Consider the following 5,275-nt stretch of genomic DNA (forward strand, 5'->3'; position numbering starts at 1 on the left):
TTTTTTATTTTTTCGAATTATTTCTGTAAACTTGAAAAAATATAAAAATGTTTATGTAGATGATAATTTAGGTTAGGAGGTATAAATTAATATAGGTTGTATATAGATATATGTTAGAGCAGGTAAACAGTTATAATGATAGTTAAGTTATAAAAGTAGTTCACAACGAGGCAGCAAATTTACAGACATAAAGCAGCTTAATATAAAATAATATAACGTATAATTAATCAGAGTATATAATACTTTGTATAATAAGAATGAGGTGTGATATACAATAGGGACTGACTGGTTAGAAGGAGTTCGACAACTAGTTAAACTCTAAGGAGCAATGCCTTTTGGTATATGATAGGCGATCCCATAAGTTGAGAGTTATCTTAGTAAAGTTAGAGTTATCTCTTTAACACGTTTAAAGCTCTTGAACACTACTTGTACACATTTACGCGTTACCGTCATTTGCGTCACTCTTTATATTTTAATTCTCAGTTTTAAGTTTTGTTATTTTACCTCATTAAAATATATTTGGCTGCAATCAAACAATAAAAATAATCTTTTTAACATTTCATACACTAACTAATACTCAACACACGTAAGTCGCTAATTAATGTCATCTCTCATTAATTTATGTACACGAACAATATCGAGTTATTTAACGTTGAGCGAGCGAGTTTACAGAATCAGAAAGAATTTCCCAAAGAACAAACCATGTTCGTCGTTCAGTAACCGTCGTAGGATGGTGAAGAGCGAGCAGTATAACAGTATGTATGTGTGTGTGAAAAAAAACACACACCCACACACACGAACACTAGCAAACACACATAAACAAAAATCTTCAAACACCGACATCTTAAACATGTCAGAGGAAAAAAAACATTGAAGGGAAAAAACCATGAAAACACGCGATGTTACAATGTAGCGGTGATGATGACGATGATGATGACGACGATGATGATGATGATGGCGATGATGATGATGGCGATGATGATGATGACGAAGACGACGACGACGATGATGATGATCCGAACAAACAAGTGTTAGAGATGCAAATAATTAGAGTAACGAAAGTATAATATACATACATACATACAAACAAATGAACAAAAAGAACAAGTGAACGAACGAACAAACGAACGAAAAACGACTGAGTAAACAAATGAATGAATGAATAAGCCAAAAAAAATCAACAGTCTGCTGATTGAGCGGGAGAATGAGCAAATGAAAGAATAACTAAATTTCTGACGTAAAAATTTTTGTTTGTTTGTTGATAGCAGGTGTGCCGTGTGCCAAGTAGCTAGTTGCTTGAATTTTTTTTTTAAAAATTCAAGAAAAACAAACAAAAATAAAAACAAACAACAAAAATAAAAACACCAAAGAAATAAAAATAAAAAAGCTAAAAAGAACATTTGAATTAGAATTAGGAAAGTTGTTAGGAAGATGGAGTGAAAGTGAAGCCTTCTGAAATGAATGGAAGGATGAACTACTGAAGTTAATTAATAATATCAACGTTCAAAACGAATAGGATAAATGAACGAACGAATGAACGAACGAACGAACAAATGAATGAATGAATGAAAAATTGAATAAATGAAGGAATGTATACATGAAAGAAAGAAGGAAAAAAGGAAGGAAGGAAAAAATGAAAGAATGAAAGAATAAGACACTGGGTAACTGACAGACAGGCCGTGTAAACAAAGTGAAATAATAAAAAAAAACCATCTGAACTCGTCAAAATACAGAAAGAAAAGCAAGAAGAAACTCACCTAACAAACCAAAAAACCCCAAAATGAAGGACGAACCTAAATTAACCACTCAAGAGAACACCTGGAAGAAGCAGCACGATGAATATAGTAAGAAGATCATTTCTGTTCGTCACGTTCTAATGAGGTACTTCAAAACTCAGCCAGGCCACAAATTATCTCAAAAATGTTTTTATATTTGAAAATAAATTAACCCTAATTTAAATAAATAAAAATACGTGTGTATACTTGTACTGTGTGCGTTAGCATGTGAATATGTGTATGTATGTGTGTGTATATATATGTGTATATATATGTGTATGAGTGTGTGTGTATGTATTTATGTGTGTATGTATGCGTGTATGTCTGTGTGTATGTATCAAATAAAATCAATGTTTGTGTGTATGTATGTATGTATGTGTGTGTGTGTGTGTGTGTGTGTTTGTGTGTGTGTGTGTGTATCTATCTATGTAACATCATTCCTTACATGAAATTTACGTCTGATATGGTGTCGCTGGAAAGATGAATCAATAAATTGAGCAATCTAATGAACACAGGAGTGGCCTACAATACATTGAATAGATTCCTTGATTGTCAACTTCTACTACTGCTTCACACACAACGCACGCACACACACACATACACACACGCACGCACACACACGCACGCACACGCGTGTGAACTTTTCCACAAAGGGCAGTTCAAGTTTTTACATATTCACTTTTTAAGGCTGTTATCATATTTTTAACACGATCATGGTCCTATCGGAAAAAGAAAGTTATGTAAAATCAACAGACACACACACACACACACACACACACACACACACATACACACACACACACACATACACATACACACACATACACACACTTGGTTTTTGAGTTAGCTCAGTCGATAGAAGCGCAATGTCTCGTGCAACCATTACGCGATGACATGATTCGAAGACTGTCCTAAACTCAAGAACCATCCTACGCCATGCGCTTGTAATGCCATGCATGTGCGTGTATACAAAACATGTGTGCGTGCGTAGTACAGTCTTTATGGCAAGAACATACACATGCGTACATACAGAAACGTACATACACATACATACATACATACGTACAGGTACATACAAACACGTACACACAGACGTACATAAACATATTCATTAAAAATGAGCTCCGGTAAAAATTATAAATAATAGAGAAACTCGAATGTAGAAAACAGAAAATCCCGTGTAATTTTCGTTTCAAAACTAAAATTCTTATTCCCGAACTCACACCTAGAAGAGAGAAAACGAAAATAAAAACACTTTAAGAAACTTTCATTATTTATTAATTTATTCATTCATTCGCACTCACTCGAGATTGCTTCAAAATTGATTAGATACTGAAAAATTTTTAAGAAAATTTAATGCATAAATCACATCAATAATTAACACATCAAAAGCAATCGCATCAATAATAATCACATTAATAATAATCACATTAGTAATAATAATTACGTCAATATTTTATTTTTCAATTGAATATTTACTTTCAGGTCCTACACCACCTGTCTCGAAGGCTTTTAATCTGCCAATAATATATTTCCAAGCTGTCATGATAAAATAACCCATGAAAATTGTTTTGAGTTAATTTTCTTCCTTGTTATGAAAATAAAAACAAATGAAATTTTTTATTTCAAGTTTTTATTTAATTTTTTGTTGTTGTTTATTTAAAAACATATTATTAAAAAATATTGTGTGTTTGTATATATGTGTGTATGTATGTATGTATGTATGTATGTATGTATGTATGTATGTATGTATGTATGTATGTATGTATGCATGCATGTGTGTACGTATGAATGTTTGTATGTGGGTGAGTGTATATATTTTAGTAGGCATGTGTGTGTGTGTGTGTGTGTGTGTGTGTGTGTGTGTGTGTGTGTGTGTTATATTTGTAGATATATATGTTCGTTTGTATGTAACACATGTTTTTATGTTTGTGTGTATGTTTTTATGTATGTTTGTTTGTATGTGTGTGTGTATGTTTGTTTGTATGTATGTTTGTATGATTGTTTGTATGTATGTATGTTTGCATGTATGCATGAATGCTTGCCGGATCACTTTGCACGAAATTAGTACGATGAAGGCAGAAATTAACTACACTTAAATAAAATTAACAGAACATTACATGCACCACTGGCTGTCTGTCAGTCTGCTTCTCTGCTTTTCTGTCTGTCAGTCTGTCTGTTTTTCAGCTTTTCTGTCTGCCCTATCAGTCGGGTTTTCACTCTTTTTTCCTTTCTTTCTCTCTCTCTCTATCTTTTTTTCTTTTTCTGTCAATGTATTAGCTGTTTTGTTTTATATGACAATGTATTGTGTATGAGAGTGTTACAGAAATGAATGAATGAGTGATAGATGGAATGAATGAATAAATAAATGATGGATAATGATGACGACGATGATGATGATAATGATAATGGTGATGATGGTGATGATGAGGAGGAGGGTGACGACGACGACGGTGATGAGGGTTTGAAGTCTTAGAGAAGGTAGTATTCGTTCATTTATCTTTTTATTCATTCGTTCGTTCGTTCTTTCTTTCTTTCATCTAATCGTTCGTTCTCTCCTTCTTCAGTTTGTTTATATGTTTAGTTTTTGGTGTGTTTGTATTCATTTTTTCTGTTGGTGTTTTTGTTCGTTTATTCTTTTATTTGCCCATTTTTAAATCATTCATTCATTCATTATTTCATTCATTCATTATTTCATTCATTCATTATTTTATTTATTCATTATTTTATTTATTCATTTATTCATTCATTCATTCATTTAATATTTCATTTTTTTGTTTTGCTTTACGAAGAAAACCATCCATTCCAGTTTACTTCAATTAGTTCCTTGTTTCACTTTATTGAATTAATTTTGGACTTTTCCACTCACTCACTCACTCACTCCTCCACCCACTCACTCACTCTCTCACTCACTCACTCTCTCACTCACTTACTCACTCATTTATTCATTTTTTCATTCAATTTTTATTTCATTCATTCATTCATTCATTTTCTCACTCTCTCAGTTATCTCTTTAATTTCTAGAAAATTTGTATCATTCAATCTTTCAATTCATTCCTTTACATTTTTATTTGTTTTTCCATTCCTTTTTTCATTCATTCAATCTTTCATTTTTTTTAATTTTTTTCATTTATTCATTCTCTCATTCAATGTTCTTCATTCATTTTTCATTCAATGCATCGCTTCACTCACTCGATCGCTAATTAACTTATCAATTTCATCAATCAAAGAAAAAGTTTGTTAAACCAATTGTGTATTCAGTCATTCATTCATTCATTCATTCATTCATTCATTCATTCATTCATTCATTCATTCATTCATTCATTCATTCATTCATTCATTCATTCATTCATTCATTCATTCATTCATTCATTCATTCATTCATTCATTCATTCATTCATTCATTCATTCATTCATTCATTCATTCATTTATTCATTCATTCATTCATTTATTCAGTCGATCTTTCATTTGTTTATTCATTCATTAATTCAATCATTCA

This window comes from Helobdella robusta, assembly GCF_000326865.2.
Source record: "Helobdella robusta unplaced genomic scaffold HELROscaffold_14, whole genome shotgun sequence".
Lineage (NCBI taxonomy): Eukaryota > Metazoa > Annelida > Clitellata > Rhynchobdellida > Glossiphoniidae > Helobdella > Helobdella robusta.